The sequence below is a fragment of the Bufo gargarizans genome, chromosome 5 (assembly GCF_014858855.1).
Source record: "Bufo gargarizans isolate SCDJY-AF-19 chromosome 5, ASM1485885v1, whole genome shotgun sequence".
Classification (NCBI taxonomy): Eukaryota; Metazoa; Chordata; class Amphibia; order Anura; family Bufonidae; genus Bufo; species Bufo gargarizans.
In genome coordinates this window covers 449,555,255-449,574,828 of record NC_058084.1, presented here as the reverse complement: position 1 = coordinate 449,574,828, position 19,574 = coordinate 449,555,255, and the positions used below count along the sequence as shown (strand labels likewise).

General features: G+C 44.7%; 1 protein-coding gene across 3 annotated transcripts in view; it reads left to right on the top strand.

Moving 5' to 3' along the window:
- Positions 1 to 19,574, top strand: part of LOC122938531 (macrophage mannose receptor 1-like) — a 335,729-nt gene that overhangs the window by 150,627 nt on the left and 165,528 nt on the right. The window lies entirely within an intron of this gene.

Here is a 19,574-nt window from a genome sequence, read left to right as displayed (position 1 = left end):
TCTGATTTTCAGGAAGCTCCCACTCCAGCACAGCACGGACCTTCTCCGGATCCATGCGAAAACCAGAAGCAGAGAGGAGAAAACCCAGAAATTGAATCTCTGATACCATAAAAAGACATTTCTCCAGCTTGGCATACAGTTTATTTTCCCGCAGTATCTGCAGGACCTGAAAAAGATGATCCTGATGAGTATGAACATCAGGGGAAAAAATCAAAATATCATCAAGATACACCAATACAAATTTCCCCATTAAATGATAGAAAATACTATTAACAAAATGCTGAAAGACGGCCGGAGCATTCATCAGGCCGAAAGGCATAACGAGATTCTCGAAATGCCCGTTAGGGGTATTAAAGGCCGTTTTCCATTCATCCCCCTCTCTGACCCTGACCAGGTTGTACGCGCCTCTCAGATCCAATTTGGAAAACACCTTGGCCCCAACAATTTGGTTGAAGAGGTCCGGGATCAAAGGAAGGGGATAGGGATCGCGAATCGTGATACGGTTCAGCTCCCTAAAATCTAAGCAAGGTCTCAGAGAGCCATCTTTTTTTTTAACAAAAAAAAAAACCCGCGGCAACAGGCGACTTTGAGGGACAAATATGCCCCTTCTCGAGACTCTCGGAGATATAGGTTCGCATTGCGAGTCTTTCCGGTTGTGAGAGATTGTAGAGGCGTGCCTTTGGCAGCTTGGCGCCGGGAATGAGGTTAATGGGACAGTCAAACTCCCGGTGAGGAGGTAGCTCCTGAACACCGCTCTCGGAAAACACATCCGAGAAATCAGAGAGAAATGATGGCAGAGTTTTAGTAGACACCTCTGCAAGAGTGGCTGTGAGACAATTCTCTCTACAAAAGTCACTCCACTCATTTATTTGCCTTCCTTGCCAATCAATAGTGGGGTTATGTCTAGTGAGCCAGGGTAGCCCCAAAACTAGAGGAGAAGGCAATCCGTTAAGGACAAAACAAGATATCTCCTCCACATGAGTGTCACCTACAGCTAGCCGGATATTGTGAACAATGCCTTTCAGAGATCTCTGCGAGAGTGGGGCAGAGTCAATAGCAAAAACAGGTATATCCTTTTCTAATGTACAAACCTGAAAACCATGCAAGGCTACAAATTGAGTGTCAATAAGATTGACGGCCGCTCCACTATCGACAAAAATCTCACAAGGAATGACTTTGCTCTCTAGCGCCACCCTGGCAGACAGGAGAAAACGGGAACTGCAGGTCAGAGGAAAAGCATCAATTCCCACATCAACTTTGCCCAAAGTAGCAGATGAAGCAGAACTTGATGATCCACCTCTTGAGGTTTTTCTCTTATTATCGCTCTTAGTACAGTTCAGGAATCTCCTAGACGGACAAACATTTGCCAAATGACCTATGCCCCCACAACAAAAACACACCATATTCTGAGGACTAAATCCTCTTTTATCAGGGGCAAGTCGGCCTAGCTGCATGGGCTCCTCCTCAGAGGGGAGCGAGACAGGATGAGACCCCTGCATACTGAATGAGTCCGCACCATTGCCCCTAGACTGACAATGGCTGGACGGAGAGGTCTTGTTTCTTTCCCTTAGACGCCTGTCAAGGCGTACCGCCAATGACATGGCAGACTCTAAGGATGTTGGTCTCTCATGGAAAGCAAAGGCATCTTTCAAATCCTCTGAGAGACCATGACAGAAATGACTTCGGAGTGCAGCATCATTCCAGCCTGAATCAGCTGCCCATCTCCGAAATTCAGAACAATAAAGCTCCGCAGACAGTTTGTTCTGGCATAGAACACGTAAGTTCGATTCTGCCAGAGCAACACGATCCGGGTCATCATATATCTGCCCCAGGGCCACAAAAAACCTTTCCACGGATCGCAGGGAAGGATCCCCTGATGGCAGCGAAAAAGCCCAAGTCTGAGCATTACCTCTGAGCAGGGAGATGACAATCCTCACCCTCTGTTCCTCATTACCAGAGGAGTGGGGACACAAACAAAAATGAAGTTTACATGCCTCTCTGAAGCGAACAAAATTCTCACTGCCCCCGGAGAACGTTTCCGGAAGTGAGACCTTTGGCTCGCAACAGACTCCATGAGCCGGAGCAGAGCCCAATGCTTGTAGCTGAGTCAGAGATTGACGGAGATCCGCTACTTCCAAAGAAAGACCCTGCATGCGGTCAACCAGGTCAGAAAGCGGATCCATGTCAACAAGGACGGTTTTGGTGGATTATAATGTCACGGCTGTTTAAGGGTAACAAGAGTATACACAGTAAAAAGAGCTACTGACCGGACCCCAAACTAGGGAAGAGAAAGGGTGACCCCTGTCAGACCCTCAACACTCTCCCTATGCTGCTAAAGCACATGCCCGGATCCAAATGGTGGAACGAGGCATGCCCGCGTACCTTAGACTGATGAGCCCTGTAACCCCTACAATAGTGGAAGGGGCACGGCCACCGATGCCCTGCTCAGAATATGGAGGGAACCGGGGCCACCTCAGATCCAGTCAGGAAATCACCAGGTACATAACAAAGTCTGCACACTTAGCTGATGGAGCTGCAGCCGCAGAGAAGACGGATCCAAGGACCGCTGGCAATATCCGGAGTGCTTGCAGCAGCAGAACACAGGTCCAGAGAACTAGTAGCTAAAGAAGTGAAGATACTCAAGGCAGAGCTACAACTGAAAAGAGAAATATAATCCACGCCCTGCAATAGGAGGAGGGGTGATTTAAAGGCAGAGAAATCAAACGCAGGAGAGACAGCTGGGAGTAAAGACCTCATCACAGGGGCGGAGAAACAGAACAGTGAGAAAACCTCCAACCCTAAGTGACATCATCACAGGGGTGGAGACACAGAGCTGTGAGAACGTCTCAAAGCTCTGGTAGTGACAATTCCAAATGCAAATAGCACACTTGAAATGAACTCTGGACCTTTTATCTGCTCATTGTAATTTGGATAATGAGGGAATAACACACACCTGGCCATGGAACAGCTGAGAAGCCAATCGTCCCATTACTTTTGGTCCCCTAACAAGTGGGAGGCACATATGCAAACTGTTGTAATTCCTACACCGTTCACCTGATATACCCTCAAATTAAAGCTGACAGTCTGCAGTTAAAGCACATCTTGTTTGTTTCATTTCAAATCCATTGTGGTGGTGTATAGAGCCAAAAATGTTAAAATTGTGTAGATGTCCCTGACTGAAGGTGTTCCACAAGAATTAAAGGAAAATGTAGATGACATTTTGGAATTTCACTTTTATGGCAGATTTTCCATTTTAATCCATTTTTTTTCTGGTAACAAAGCAAGGGTTAACAGCCAAACAAAACTCTGATAAAACCTGTATATCACATAAAGGAGGGCCTCATTCACATTGTGGTACAATTGTTCAGGTAGTGGGACTCCTACACTTATAAAGCCTATGCACTTCAAAAATTACAAGGAACCGGCACTCCAATACACCCTTTATTACACATAAAGGAGGACATCATACACACCCTTGAAAAATTATGATTGATGGCCTGCTGGTGACCCTCAAAAACATTAGGAGCAAGGGCCTGCTGGTGACCCTCTAAAACATTAGGGTAGGGGCGAGGGCCTGCTGCGGATTCTACTATCTAAAACATTAGGGGTGAGGGTCTGCTGCTTAGCTGACCATCTAAAACATTATGGGTGAGGATCTGCTGCTGAGCTGACTCTCTAAAACATTAGGGGCGAGGGCCTGCTGCTGAGCTGACCATCTAAAACATTATGGTTGAGGGCCTGCTGCCAAGCTGACATCTAAAAAAAATTGTGGGCAAGGCCCTGCTGCCAAGCTGACCATCTGAACAATTTGTTCCTGCTCTTTAGAATAAGGTCAGAGCTTTCCTTATTACTTATCATTGCACATAGGTTTTGGTATAAAGTGACATTTTCGTGTTCAGGAATAAAAGACAAAAGGACAGTTTGTAATACACAGACTCTATTGCATTTAAAGTCATTTATTTTTGCATTTGTCAATATTGCATTTAAAGTAAAAGGCATTTTATTATTATTGATTGTTATAGCATTTAAAGTAAAATGTCTGAGCCTAGTATTACCATGCCACTGTTAGAGGATACAAAGATAGAGTAGAAGTTGAAGAGCAAGGGAACTTGTCTGAGGTAGAAAAGTCTGATGCAGCATTAGTCTTGCCTCAAACAAATATAGCCCAAACAGATGAACTAAGACGTTCATCACGTGCCAGAAAACCAACCTCAAATATACTGGAAAATTTGGAGCAAGAAGCAGCATTAAAAGAGAAAAAGTTTGCCCGGATGTATGATAGGTAGAAATCATACATTAAAGACATTCGTAGAAAGCTAAAGCATGAAAGTATAAAAAGGAATTTAAGTAATATGGTAGAGACGGTATAAGAATCTGAATCAGAGCTTATGGCAGCATATGTCAACCTGCAGTCGTTTATGACACCTTCCCAGGATATTGTAAGGAACATGGACACATACTGCGGTCACTAAAGATTTGCTAAAGCTCATGAGAGAACTATCATCTGCAGAAAACTATGATGAAGTTAAAGCAAGAAGTAAAATGAATGAGATTTTTATGAGAGACTATGCTAGGTCCTTAGGTGGTACCACACCTCAAGTGTGACTTCCTTTGCTACTAGAAGTGCCACACACATATCAGAGTCCTCATATACTTCAGCCAAAAGAAAGGAATTAGCTGAACAACTTGCTGTCAAGAGAGCAGAAATTGGAATCTGCCATCGAGGTGCAGCGCCAACTGATGGCTGTAAAGGAAGCTGAAAAGGATGCACAATGCCATCAGATGAAAGCTGAAAAGAATGCACAATGCCATCAGATGGAAGCTAAAATGGAGGCACAGCACCATCAGATGGAAGCTGAAATGGAAGCACAGCCCAACAGATGAAAAGTTTGGAAAGGCAGAAAGAAGTTAAGATCATAGAAGCCAGACTCAGAGTAAATGAGGAGGATATGAGTCAGAGTAGTGTAGGAGAGTACCTGGGGTGGTAATAGACGGCAGGTACGTGCCACCGGGGGTCCTGGCACCGGTGGAGTAAGAGCTAGAAAAGTGCATATTGCAGCGGTTATGCTGTTAACACAGCGGATCCGGGCCGGCTCTTATTGGGAGCAGGCAGATATGCGGGCGGGTGCCTGTCTCCCCACGGTCCAGGCCAGGTTTTGCAGGGAAGGGTTAAAAACCTGACCAGCAACAAGGGTGTGGTGCGCAATGTGAAGCTTCTGTGTTCTCTGGCTGTGAGAGTGAGAAGTGGAGGTGAGCTGGGCTGTGTGCTGAGGCCTGTGGAGGACTGTGCAGGATCCTGCAGCTGAACCCAGGAGGGATCCGTGTCCTGTGGCTAGAAGCAAGACCCATGGACTTACTTCACCAAGGAGAAAAAGGTGACATTACTCCTGGCTTTAAATAGACTTTGCTTTATGTGACTGAAACAGGCCTCAAGTAGCCGGCAGCAGGGACTTGCTGTGTTTGAACTATTATTTTGCTGTTGTGTGTGACCACCCTCCCTATGAACTGCACCGTCTTTCACTTGTATGCACCGTGTGAATAAACAAAGCATCGTGTTTTACACCAAGACCATTCTGTGTTGCCTCTATACTGCACTCGCTACCACTGCCTACCAGAGCGGATCCCCACAGTAGTCATAGGTTCAAATCTGTACTATGGATGTAACATGGTTAGCACTCCTTTTTTCTTAGATTTCTGAGTTTGGTTATCTAATCTAAGCAAACACCTTAACCCCTTCACGCAATATCACGTACATGTACGTGGGGGAATGTGGTGCCTCACCGCATCCCCACGTGCATGTACGTGATCGGCTTTCACTGTCAGTGCAGGGACCGAAGCGCTGAAGATTCAGTGAAGCCGGCGTGCTGGGGTTGCTAGGCAACCAGAGAAGCCTGAAGGAGCTGTATTGGCCCCCTGACCCGCCCACGATCGCTGTGATTGGTCCAATACTGCAGAGGGACCAATCGCAGCGCATCGGGGCAGGTAAGGGGGGTTAGGGAGGCACTGTGTGCCTCTCCTTCTCTGATCGTCCCCATTCCTGTCAGGGAAGCGATCAGAGAAGGAGAGAGTGACAATCTACTGTACCTGACATATGTATACTAGTCATGGAGCACTGCTACTTAGCGCTCCATGACTAGTATACTCCTCATCGCATTTAACTGTCACCATGTCTGCAGACATGGTGACAGCGCTGAGTGCCGGCTGTTACACACAGCCAGGCACTCAGGCTCAATGCCGAGGGGGGTCCTGTGACCCCCCCATATCGGCGATCGCTGCAAACCGCAGGTCAATTCAGACCTGCGGTTTGCAGCACTTTATGTAGTTTCTGATCCCTGCGGTCCCTGACCGCAGGGATCAGAAACCTAAAAAATTGCCAAAAATCTATTTTTTTTTTTAACCCCCCCTGCACCCCTGAATTCATTTATGTGGCGGGGTGCAGGGGGGCGGTTTGTGGGTGGTGCGGGGCGGTGCGGCAGTTGCAGGAGGCGGGCGGTGCGGCAGGCGGGATCGCGATCCCCTGCCCGCCTCCCATTATAATAATCGTTGGCGTCTAGTGGGTTATACCAGGGTGCCAGCACATTGCTGGCACCCTGGTATAAACGGCTGACATCGGTGATGCGATGTCAGCCGTTTAACCCTTTCCATACCGCGGTCCGTACGGACCGCGGTATGGAAAAGGTTAACAGCTTAGGGAGCTCCCTCCCTCTCCCATCGGAGGGCTGCTGTACCTTTGCAGCCCCCCAATGGAGAGGGAGAGAGCTCCCAGACAGCCCCCCCAGAGCCCCGTCCTTACCCTTCCCCGTCTGCGCAGTTCTGACCATAACTGAGCAGACGGGGAAGGTTCCCATGGCAACAGGACGCCTGCTCAGGCGTCCTGCTGCCCATGGTGCTGAACAGATCTGTGCTGAAAGCATAGATCTGTTCAGTGTAAGTAAAATATAGTACAGTGCAATATATATTGTACTGTACTGTATTATACAGACATCAGACCCACTGGATCTTCAAGAACCAAGTGGGTCTGGGTCAAATTTTTTTTTGAAAAAAGTGAAAAAAAAGTAAAAATCAAAAAACACATTTATCACTGATTAAACATGAGAAAAATAAAATTCCCTACACATGTTTGGTATTGCCGCGTCCGTAACGACCTGATCTATAAAACGGTCATGTTACTTTTCCCGAACGGTGAACGCCATAAAAATAAAAAATAAAAAACTATGATGAAATTGAAATTTTGCCCACCTTACTTCCCCAAAAAAGGTAATAAAAGTGATCAAAAAAGTCGCATGTACGCCAAAATTGTAACAATCAAATCGTCATCTCATCCCGCAAAAAATGAGACCCTACTTAAGATAATCGCCCAAAAACTGAAAAAACTATGGCTCTTAGACTATGGAAACACTAAAACATAATTTTTTTTGTTTCAAAAATGAAATCATTGTGTAAAACTTATATAAATAAAAAAAGTATACATATTAGGTATTGCCGCGTCCGTATCGACCGGCTCTATAAAAATATCACATGACCTAACCCCTCAGGTGACCACCATAAAAAAATAAAAATAAAAACGGTGTAGAAAAGCAATTTTTTGTCATCTTACGTCACAAAAAGTGTAATAGCAAGCGATCAAAAAGTCATATGCACCCCAACATAGTGCCAATCAAACCGTCATCTCATCTCGCAAAAAATGAGACCCTACTTAAGATTATCGCCCCAAAACTGTAAAAACTATGGCTCTTAGACTATGGAGAAACTAAAAGTTTTTTTGTTTTAAAAATGAAATCATTGTGTAAAACTTACATAAATAAAAAAAATTGTATACATATTAGGTATCGCCGCGTCCGTGACAACCTGCTCTATAAAATTACCACATGATCTAACCTGTCAGATGAATGTTGTAAATAACAATAAAAAAAAACAATGCCAAAAAAGCTATTTCTTGTTACCTTGACGCACAAAAAGTGTAATATAGAGCAACCAAAAATCATATGTACCCTAAACTAGTACCAACAAAACTGCCACCCTATCCTGTAGTTTCTAAAATGGGGTAACTTTTTTGGAGTTTCTACTCTAGGGGTGCATCAGGGGGGCTTCAAATGGGACATGGTGTCAAAAAACCAGTCCAGCAAAATCTGCCTTCCAAAAACCATACGGCGCACCTTTCACTCTACGCCCCGCTGTGTGGCCGTACAGTAGTTTACGACCACATATGGGGTGTTTCTGTAAACGGCAGAGTCAGGGCAATAAAGATACAGTCTTGTTTGGCTGTTAACCCTTGCTTTGTTAGTGGAAAAAATTGGTTAAAATGGAAAATTAGGCAAAAAAATGAAATTCTCAAATTTCATCCCCATTTTCCAATAACTCTTGTGCAACACCTAAAGGGTTAACGAAGTTTGTAAAATCAGTTTTGAATACCTTGAGGGGTGTAGTTTATAGAATAGGGTGCCATTTTTGGGTGGTTTCTATTATGTAAGCCTCGCAAAGTGACTTCAGACCTGTAGTGGTCACTAAAAATTGGATTTCTGAAAAATTTCAAGATTTGCTTCTAAACTTCTAAGCCTTGTAACATCCCCAAAAAATAAAATATCATTCCCAAAATAATTCAAACATGAAGTACACATATGGGGAATGTAAAGTCATCACAATTTTTGGGGGTATTACTATGTATTACAGAAGTAGAGAAACTGAAACTTTGAAATTTGGAAATTTTTCCAAATTTGGGGTAAATTTGGTATTTTTTTATGCAAAAAAAATTAATTTTGGGACTTAATTTTTCCAGTGTCATGAAGTACAATATGTGACGAAAAAACAATCTCAGAACGGCCTGGATAAGTCAAAGCGTTTTAAAGTTATCAGCACTTAAAGTGACACTGGTCAGATTTGCAAAAAATGACCTGGTCCTTAAGGTGAAATAAGGCTGTGTCTTGAAGGGGTTAAATTGCTTTTCAATTGCTTTTGTCTCAAGATAATGAAATGAGTTAAGAAATTTGAGTTAACAGCAGGAGTGCTAACCATGGTACATCTGTAAGTGAGGAAACAGACTCCTACTTTCCTTCATACACCCAGGAGAATGGAAGGAAATCTCCAGCTTGTAGTGGGGAAATAAGTCATTATCCTTCTATCCCTGCTCAGAAAAACAAAGAGAGGCATAGTCCAGTGTTAGAAAAAAGGTGTGTGAATTTACCCTCTATCTCTACCTGAAAAGATGAAGAAATGGACTCACTTAATTCAGAACTAAGTGAGAAAATAGAACTGGATGATTCTATTCCTAGATGTCACTGCAACGGTCAAGAAAGTGTTATAACCATTGTCCCAGCAAGACCACAGAGAACAGTCTTAACTAGACTTCCCGTTCCGGAACCGACTGTATTTTCAGGAGATGTACTGAAGTTCATAGAGTGGAAGGCAAGCTTTGAAATGATCATTGAGCAACATTGCTTCAGTCCAGTCGACAAGTTATTCTACCTTCAGAGATATGTTGGTGGAGAAGCCAAGGAAGTTCTTGAAGGTAACTTCTATAGAAAAGATTAAGAAGCCTTCCAGAAAGCTTGGGAAAAATTGAATGCAAGATATGGTCATCCTTTCTTAGTACAAAGAGCCTTTAGAAACTAAATAACTGGCCTAAAATAGGTCCTAAAGAACACTTCAGACTCTAAAAGTATGGTGACTTCCTGCAAGCATGCAGCAATGCCATCCCACATGTTCAAGGACTGGAAGTACTGAACGATTATCTAGAAAACCTGGTACCTGAAGCTATGGTACCTGAAGAAGTAGCTTCTAGATGGAATCGCTATGTGACTGAACAGTTAGATCTAGGTAAGGACTTCCCAAGTTTTAAAGAGTTCTCTGAGTTCATCAATAAGGAAGCACGGATAGCATGTAATCCAGTAACAGCATCTTATCTCTTAAAATCCTTAGAAGAAAGGCCTGTGAGAGATATTAGATGCATAGAAGAACACAGAATGGCAGATTTACTGGCAGATCGTGTAAACCCATCACCACCATTACTTTATAGCGGAATGGATTGTTTTGGCCAATTCATCACCAAACAGGACCGCAAGGAGTACAAGAGATATGGACTAATATTTACGTGTCTGAGCTCCAGAGCAACTCACCTGGAAATGTTAGAGAATATGTAAACTGACGCATTCATCAACGCCTTGAGATGTTTCATAGCCATTAGAGATACTGTCAGAGAGCTTAGATCTGACCAAGGATCTAATTTTGTTGAAGCAAAGAATGAATTTAAAAAATTGATAAAGAAAAAGTAACTCAGTATTTGTTAGAGAAACAGTGTGATTTTCACATGAATGCTCCACATGCAAGCCATACAGGAGGAGTTTGGGAAAGACAAATCAGAACTGTAAGAAATGTGTTAAGTTCAGTGTTGAAAAAGAACACCGGAAGAATAGAGGATGCTTCACTTAAGACCCTATTCTATGAAGTAATGTCTATTGTTAACAGTCGTTAACATCAACGATCCGAAAAGTTTGGACCCTTTAACTTCTAACCATCTACTTCACCTTAAGTCTGATTGCATACAGTCACCACCTGGCAAGTTCACCAAAGAGGATTTATATGCTAAAAGGAGATGGCGAAGAGTTCAATATCTATCAGATCAGTGTTGGAATACATGGAGAAAAGAGTACTTAGCCAATCTTATGCAAAGAAGCAAATGGCAAACAACCAAAAGAAATGTCCAAGTTGGTGACATAGTGTTAGTGAAAGAAGAAGATTTACCTAGAAGTCAATAGAAATTGGCCAAAGTTCTAGTAGTTCAAAAGGATGAAGACAAACTAGTGAGAAGAGTGTTGTTACAAATAGACTCAAAACTTGACAAAAAATGAAAACGTATCACTACTCCACTCAAGTTGGAACGTCCTATACAGAGGTTAGTTGTTCTACTTGAGAGTGATAAAAGACACCTGGAAGTTAAGAACCTGATGGAAAATTCATCAAATTCATGTTCAAATCCTACCACTAAGAACATAGAATTATAGGTAATTTTGGTGGGAGTGTAGCTGGCCAGCTACGACCTGTCCTAGGTTGCTAATATAGCTTATATGTTTATAGAGCTAAACCTGCTAATAACCTTAATACAGTTCCTATGTTTGTGTGTTAAAGACAAAAGCAGAGTTATTTACAGTGACTTCATGTTTGAATGTCATATAACTGTTATATGTTGTGCTCACAGAAGCAGATAATATGCCTTTAAGTTTATTATGAGGTGTGGTTATGTGAGGTAAGCTCAATGACACAGCAGACACAACAGAAAGCATAGAGTTAAACTGTTGTTGCTGGGCAGGAGTCTAGACCAATCACAGCCAGCCTCACACACAGCAGGCGTTTTGACCAATCACAGCCAGCCTCACACACAGCCTGTGTGGGAAATTCCCTAGCAGGAGCTGCTAGAATCATTACACCAGAGGAGAGGAGCAGAACAGACATTCACTCCACTAAGAGCTGTGTTTTATAGAAGCAAGAGGCCAAAATTGGTATTTAGAACAGTTATATAAATGTTCCTACTGTTAATATAGTGATTAGAACTGTATACTGAACTGGTTATATGTGTGTTTACTTACAGTTCCACCAAACAATCAAATACCATACAAACAAATTGCAATCCAAATTCAAATTCAATATTGCAATCCAAATTGCATACAACCATACCAGATCATACTCAACCAATCTGCAAATAGTTACTGCTAACTGCATACTGCAAATTGCAACCAAATTCAGCAAGTAGAACTATTAGTTAACCTCAGATATACCTCTCAGAGAGATCATAAAGTGCTTAAATAACTTAAAGTGAGAGTACAGATACTGAAGAGAAATATTTCCACCATTTTATGTTGAATGACAAGATTGAACCACCATCTTATGTATACCACCATTTTGTGATACCTTTTCAACACGTGTTATGTACATGGACTATGAGCAGCGCTAGAGGAATTACAAAGTAATAGACAGTCTGTTTAGACTAAAAGTCAGAGATATCAAAATTCTTCTAATGCCACAGCGCAAAAGGCACTTCATAGTGCTGCGCCTGCCACAGAGGAGGAGGAAGACGAGAAAAGGTAGATTAAGCCATATACCCTGGTGGAAGGGGTGCATGGGAATACAGTTCATTTAATACACCATAAAAGCCACATTTAGAGAGACTTTATGTTCAGCCGCTTTCCTCTGTTGGAGTAGAGAAGTCAGGGGCAATCCAGGCCTTGTTCATTTTTATAAGAGTCAACTGGTCAGCATTTTCAGTTGACAGGCGGATGCACTTATCAGTTATTATGCCCCCAGCAGCACAAAATACACACTCATAGAGCGTCAGTTCGTGCCACGTATCCAGCTTGGACACCCAATAGTTGTAAGGCACACAGGGATCACTGAGGATGCTGACACGGTCTGCTACGTACTGCTTCACCATCTTCCAAAATCTTTCCCTCCTTGTGACACTAGGCCACTCATCAGGTTGAGGGTGCTGGTGGGGTATCATAAAACTGTCCCAGGCCTTGGAGAGTGTTGCACTGCCTCTGTTGGAACAGCTGTGTGTTCCCCTCGTCTCCCCTTCTCTGTTGGCCAAGGAACTACGTACTCTGCAGCCAGCGTTGTCAGCTGGAAATTTTTGGAGCAATTTTACCACAAGGACCTTTTGGTATTGCAAAATTTTGCTTATCCTCTCTACCACAGGAATGAGAGATGAGAAGTTCTCTTTGTAGCGGGGGTCGAGAAGGGTGAACAACCAGTAATCTGTGTTGGCCAAAATGCATATAACGCGAGGGTCACGGGAAGGGCAGCCTAACATAAAGTCAGCCATGTGTGCCAGAGTCCCAACAGACAAGACTTTGCTGTCCTCATCAGGAGGATGACTCTCAATCTCCTCATCCTCATCTTCCTCTTCTACCCATCCATGCTGAACATATGGAATAAAACCTCCATAGGTACTACCCTCTGTAGCGGAGGCAACCGTCTCCTGCTCCTCCTCCTCCTCATCATCATCCAATTCTCGCTGAGAATAACTGAGGGTGGTCTGGCTATCACCCTGTGTACTTTCTTCCCCCATTTCCACCTCTTCCACATGCAAAGCGTCCACCTTAATTGTGAGTAGTGAGTGTTCGAGTAGACACAGAAGTGGGATGGTTACACTGATAATAGCGTAATCACAGCTCACCATGTGTGTTGATTCATCAAAGTTGCATAAAACCTCACAGAAGTCAGACATCAATGCCCACTCCTCGCTTGTGAAGAGCGGAAGCTGACTGGAAAGGCGACGACCATGTTTCAGCTGGTATTCCACTACTGCCCTCTGCTGCTCACAAAGCCTGGCCAACATGTGGAACGTAAAGTTCCAGTGCGTGCTCATGTCGCACAACAGTCGGTGAGCTGCCAATTGCAAGGGCTGCTGCAGTGTTGCCAGACCGGTGGAAGCTGTCGATGACTTGCAGAAATGGGCACACATGCGGCAGATCTTCACCAGTAGCTCAGGCAAATTGGGGTAGGTTTAGAGAAACCGATGAACCACTAGGTTGAACACGTGGGCTAGGCATGGTATGTGTGTGAGCTTGCCGAGCTCCAAAGCCGCCACCAAGTTACGGCCATTATCAGAGACAACCATGCCTGGTTGTAGGTTGAGTGGCGAGAGCCACAGCTCAGTCTGGTCCCTTATTCCCTTCCACACAGTGTGCTGTTTGTTACTTAAGCAGATCAGTTTAAGCACGGCCTGTTGCTGCTTCCCCACTGCAGTGCTACGCTGCTTCCAGCTACTGACTGACTGGTGCTGCAAGATGATAATTCAGAAGTGGAAGCGGAGGAGGAGGCAGAGGAGGAGAAGGGGGGTTGCAGCCACTAATGTAGGTGGTGGTGGAAACCCTGATGGAAGTAGGGCCAACAATCCTTGGCGTTGATAGCACCTGTGCCATCCCAGGGTACGACTCTCTCCCGGCCTCCACAACGTTCACCCAGTGTGCCATCAGGGAAATGTAGCGTCCCTGGCCAAAAGCACTTGTCCACGTGTCAGTCGTTAAGTGGACCTTCCCAAAAACTGCGTTGGTCAGGGCACAAGTGATGTTATGGGACACATACTGGTGTAAGGCTGGGACTCCACACTGAAAAATATTGGCGGCTGGGGACTGAATAACGAGGGACGGCCGCCGCCATCAGGCTGCGGAAAGCCTCAGTGTCCACAAGCCTAAATGGCAACATTTCCAAGGCCAACAATTTGGAAAGGCGCACATTTAGTGCTGTGGTCTGTGGGTGGGTGGCTGGGGTTTTTGAGCTTTCGTTAAAAGGCCTGGGGTATAGACATCTGTACGCTGTGCTGGGACCCAGAAGTGGATGTGCTAGCTGATGGTGCTTGTGAAGGTCCAGGTGCATGGCGGGAGGCATTCGGGCTTGCGTCATGGACAGGGGATTGGCCAGCACATAACACAGGGGAATAGGAGGCAGTGGTGTGATCCGCAGACACTGGTTGTGGATCCAGGCGTTCGGCCCACCTATTAGGGTGCTTTGATGCCATGTGGCAGATAATGCTGGTGGTGGTAAGGTTGCTAGTGTTCACGCCCCTACTCATTTTGGTACGGCACAGGTTGCAAATGACAATTCTGATATCGTCTGCACCAGACTGCAGAACACCTACCTCTTGGCAAGGGAGATTGCCGCAAAGGGGTGCTCCGGAGAACAGTTGTGGGCCTGTTTGGCCTTTTCCCTTTTTCCACCCCACTGCCTCTTCCAGCCTGTTGCGGTGCTGCAGGTCCCTCCCCCTCTGTACTGCTGTCCTCGCTCGGCTTGCCACCTTCCCAGGTTGGGTCAGTGACTTTATCATCCAGCACCTCCTCTTCCACTTTCTCACTCTGGTCATCCTCCTGACTTGTTGACCTAACAGCAACCTCTGTTATTGACAACTGTATCTCATCCTCATCATCAACCTCTTGAGACACTAATTGCTGTTGACTTATTAGCAACTGTGTCTCATCATCATCATCTACCTCGTGAAACACTAATTGCCGTTCCCCACCGTCATTTTCTTCTGACTGTGGATGTTCCGGAGTTTGGGAATCAGGGCACAAGATCTCCTCATGTCCCTCTTCAAGTGGGCTTGGCAAGAGGCCCAAATTAAGGAATGGCGATGAAAACAGCTCCTCAGAATATCCGAGTGTGGGATCACTTGTTTGCCAAGACTCACCATGGTGGATGGAAGGAGTATCAGGGTGAGGATTCTGTTGACCGCCTAATAAAAAATTACACTGAATGTCACTGATATTTTGGATGCGCACACAATAAACAGGAGGTATGGAGCAAGTAATGTCGCTGTCGCCACCGCCTAATAAAAAATTACACTGAATGAATGTCACTGATATTTAGCATGCACAAACGTTATATAGGAGATGTAGAGCAGGTAATGTCGCTGCCACCAACAGCAATAAAATTTAACTGAATGTCACCAATATTTTGGATACGCAAACATTATACAGGAGATGTAGCGCAGTTAATGTAACTGTCCGCAGCGGACACCAGCTACAGAAAAAGTAAACTGGATGTCACAGATATTTTTAGGCTGCGCACATGTTAGACAGGAGATGTAGCGCAGATAATGTCGCTGTCTGCAGCGGCCAAACAATTGCAAGCTATTTAGCGCAGGTTGCGCTAAAAATATATATTGCTGCAGCACACAATAGTCCTTAAAAGGAATTTTTGGGTTTCTAACAAGTTTTAGCAATTTAACGCAGGTTGCGCTAAAAATATATATTGCTTCCACACACAATAGTCCTTAAAAGGACTTTTGGGTCTATAACAAGTATAAAAACAAAAATATTCCTATTTCACTCCCTACACTATCTTTCCTTTCTGCTCTCCAGCTCTCCTAGACTAAGACTGAGCTGAACACGTGTTATCGGGTGCTATATAACACCCGATGACGCGTTCCTGCCAGCCAATCACTGTAATGCCAGTAACCAACATGGTTACGACATTACAGTGAATGGCAGTGCTTATCTGCATGTTTATTGGCTGCATAGCATCCAACAAACTGTGCGGGGAGGAGACTCAGGCATGCTCGCCCAACACTATCGATTACATCTTGATCAGCCTAGTCGGTGAGTGGTCACCAGTATTGTCTTGTGATGACTGATCACTTCACAAAGTTCTCTGTGGCGGTACCTATCCATGACCAGACGGAGGAATCAGCCGCCTGTGAAGTGTGCAAACACTTTATCCAGGTATACGGATGCCCTGAAGCAGATTCATTCTGATCAAGGAACTTGCTTCCAAGGAAAGTTGATGGAAAAGCTATGTTGGCTGTAAGGGATTGAGAAGTCAAGAAAGACACCATACCACCCGCAGGTCAATGGGACCTGTTAAAGATTCAACAGGACACTTCTACAGGTGCTCCTGTACTCTGGAGAAAGAATGTATGTTGTGCTGGCCCCAGTATTTGCCTGAACTACTCTGGGTATATGATAATCGTGTTCATAACACTACCGGCTAATACCCCACACATGCTGCTGTTCGGTCGTCCAGGGCAGAAGTTGCCAAAATGAACCTTGGACCTCTTACGGAGGAGTTCCCTAGGACACCAGACTCATGGGTGCAGAAGCACCAAGACAAACTGAGGACTGTTCATCGGTTGGTCAATGAGAAGTTGCAACAGCAGACCCCTAGGGATCATCAACCTGTGCAGACTACATACTTGTTGCCGGGTGACAGAGTATTGGTTCATGCTAAACTGGCCCACTGATAACTTGGATGACCGCTGGGTACCGCAGCCATTATATTGTGAAATGGCAGGTGTATCTGGAAGGCCCAGTCTACGATGTCCAAAGGGAAGACTCTGATAGGCCGACTCTAAGATTACACCGTAACATGCTCAGACCTTGTCTTTCAGAGAGTCGTTTCCCGACAGATAATTCTGGAAGTGTTCAGGAGAGGCAATCGAAGCCTGTGAGTCCAAGAGACATAGGGTGGTGGCTAATCCCACCGCTGCCTTTGCCTGAGTCGTCCACCCCCAATTGTGCAGTAGTAGACACTATTCCTGAAAATGTGCTACCACCCCGGGAGGGGTCGGGTCCTGTTCCTGCACAATGACAGAGGACCCAGGCCTTTGCAGATCAGAGCGCTCCACGGCAGGTATTCCCCCTCAGCGCTATGCGGCAGATGAATTTATTTGATAGAGCTGTCGGGATGCCAATATTCTAATGGGCTGGCATGTAAGGATGTGAGGCAAGGGATCTTAAATGTATTACTCTGCTATGTTATGAATTGTATATTTACTGTAACATCTCACTTTGGTCAGTAGATGGCAGCAAAGGATAAGTTGCTAAAGGTCTAAAATGGAGCTGCCTATCAGAGAAATACAATATTTAGAGAAATAACATATTTAGTTTGCAAAGTTGGTAAATAGCTAACTTATGGGCTGTTTTGGTCCTCTACAAGTGTGATAGCAGACTGTTTATGCAGGTTTGACACTGCACTTAGCAAATGACTTATTGCATCACACTCTCCCTGTATGAGGGGAGGAGGTGCCTCTGGGTGCAGGAAGTGAGCAGACGGAGGCTGTGCTTGGTGCTGCTGGAAACCAGAAGGAAATATCTCTGCTGAATCTGGAAGGAAATGGACCGGCTCACGGTGGAGACTAGCGACAGCATGAAGGGGAGGTTTGCAGCGATGACCCCCAGGAATGTCGTGTCTGTAAGATCCAGTTCTGGAGTGGACCAGGAAATTAGAAAAAGCACCAAGAACCTGCTCAGGGAACTGTAAGTGCGGCTTTGCCACGTCACATTGCACCACACTGTTGAAGTAGCATTTGGACATACAATAACGTTCCAAGTACAGTTACATTGCGGTGTATGGGCTGCGAGCTAATGCATAGCCCTAAGGGACTCATACGCTGACACCTTCCTATCCTTCTGGCTGCTCATAAGGTGTTATATGCTGGGAGCTGGAGTAAGGATTAAAGTTACAAGAGACAGACAGACATTTCCCTGTGGATTACAAATAGTATTGTGCAATACTTAGGGTACACCCCAACGAGGAACTCGTATAGGAACATACAAGTGCAGCTAGGCTGCTTAATGGACTTTGGGGTAAACCTCACATTTACTGGTTTATTGTTAGATCGTGTTAAATGTTTACTGTTGGTTTATTTTCTGTGCATCAATCGGTTTTATAAATTCTCAGCTTCTTGTTCACTATATTGTTCAGTAAACCTAACGACTGACAGAGAAACGTTGTCTGTGACTGTGTGGCATCGTGTACCCTCAGTACCTGTGGGCCCAGCCCTCGATTTTCTTTCACTATTACACTCTTATGGGGAATAGGCTCCTGCTCCCATGTCTCTTTGGCAATGTCCAGCAGGCCTCTGGGATGTCTGCCATATAACAGTTCGAACGGGGAAAACAATCTTGAGATACTACTCTTTTAACATAGGGTCTTATCAAACCTTTCCACCAGCCCCTCTGTTTGGGATGGTACACTGATGTGCGTAGCTGCTTGATTCAAAGCAGCTTGCGCAACTCCTTTGCGCAAGTCCTCCGGATACAGAGTCACATAGTCTACTACCACTATTATGTGTTGGTGACCCCGGGCCAACTTTACCATGGGCCCCACTAGATCCATAGTGATCTGCTCAAAAGGTACCTCTATAATGGGGAGAGTAAACTATGGGAGCAGTAATCTGACACTCTGGACACGACTCAGAAAACCTCTTAACCTCTTCATAAACACCAGGCCAAAAGAACCGCTGGAGTATAGGCTCTAGTGTCTTTTTGACCCCAAGATGACCTCCCATTACATGTGTGTGAGCCAAGTCTAATACTGCCCGGCAGTAGGGCTGTGGTACTACTAGCTGCTCCACTACCTCCTGTCGGACAGCATAAACGTGATCACACCTGGTCCTGTCAATCAAAGTACAGATGGTGGATCAGTTACAGAGGGGGCAGAGCCTCTAGGTGCAATGGAAACACCACCATTGCTCCTAGAGGCTCATTGCATATATGAAAACATAATATTTCTCAGCAATGCGGGCACATATGAACATGAGACCAACACAGATACCTTCAGCTGCCAAGCGCACATGTAACAGGTCAGCCATTGGCAGATACAAATCTGCTGACTAGATGCCCTCTAAAGTAAAATTTGTAACCATCTGTATAACAAAAATAGTAAGAGAAATCATCAGTAGAATTCAAGGGGGACATTCATCTAATCTGCTAAAATTTTGCGTGATGTTGCGTGCAACTTTTTTGTGCCTAGATTTTGTGACGTTTTGTGAGCTGTGCCTTCTCATGCCACTTTCAGAAGTGGAGTGAGAAGTTGGTCAGGTTTTGCCAGTAGATCACTTTTAAGTCATATTTATGAAGTTGCAACCTAAATAAGCAACAAAGTCGCAGCCAGTCGCAACTCTACACCAGGTAACCCTCAGACGTACTTTTTCATTAAAATAGGTGCAACAACATCACAGTGGTGCTGAATTTATAAAAAACCATGTACCATGAAGTAATCTTAAAACTTCAAATACACCTACGATGAAAAATTTTCCCCACAAGTCCTCATACGGCTATGTTGATGGAAAATTTTAAAAAGTTATG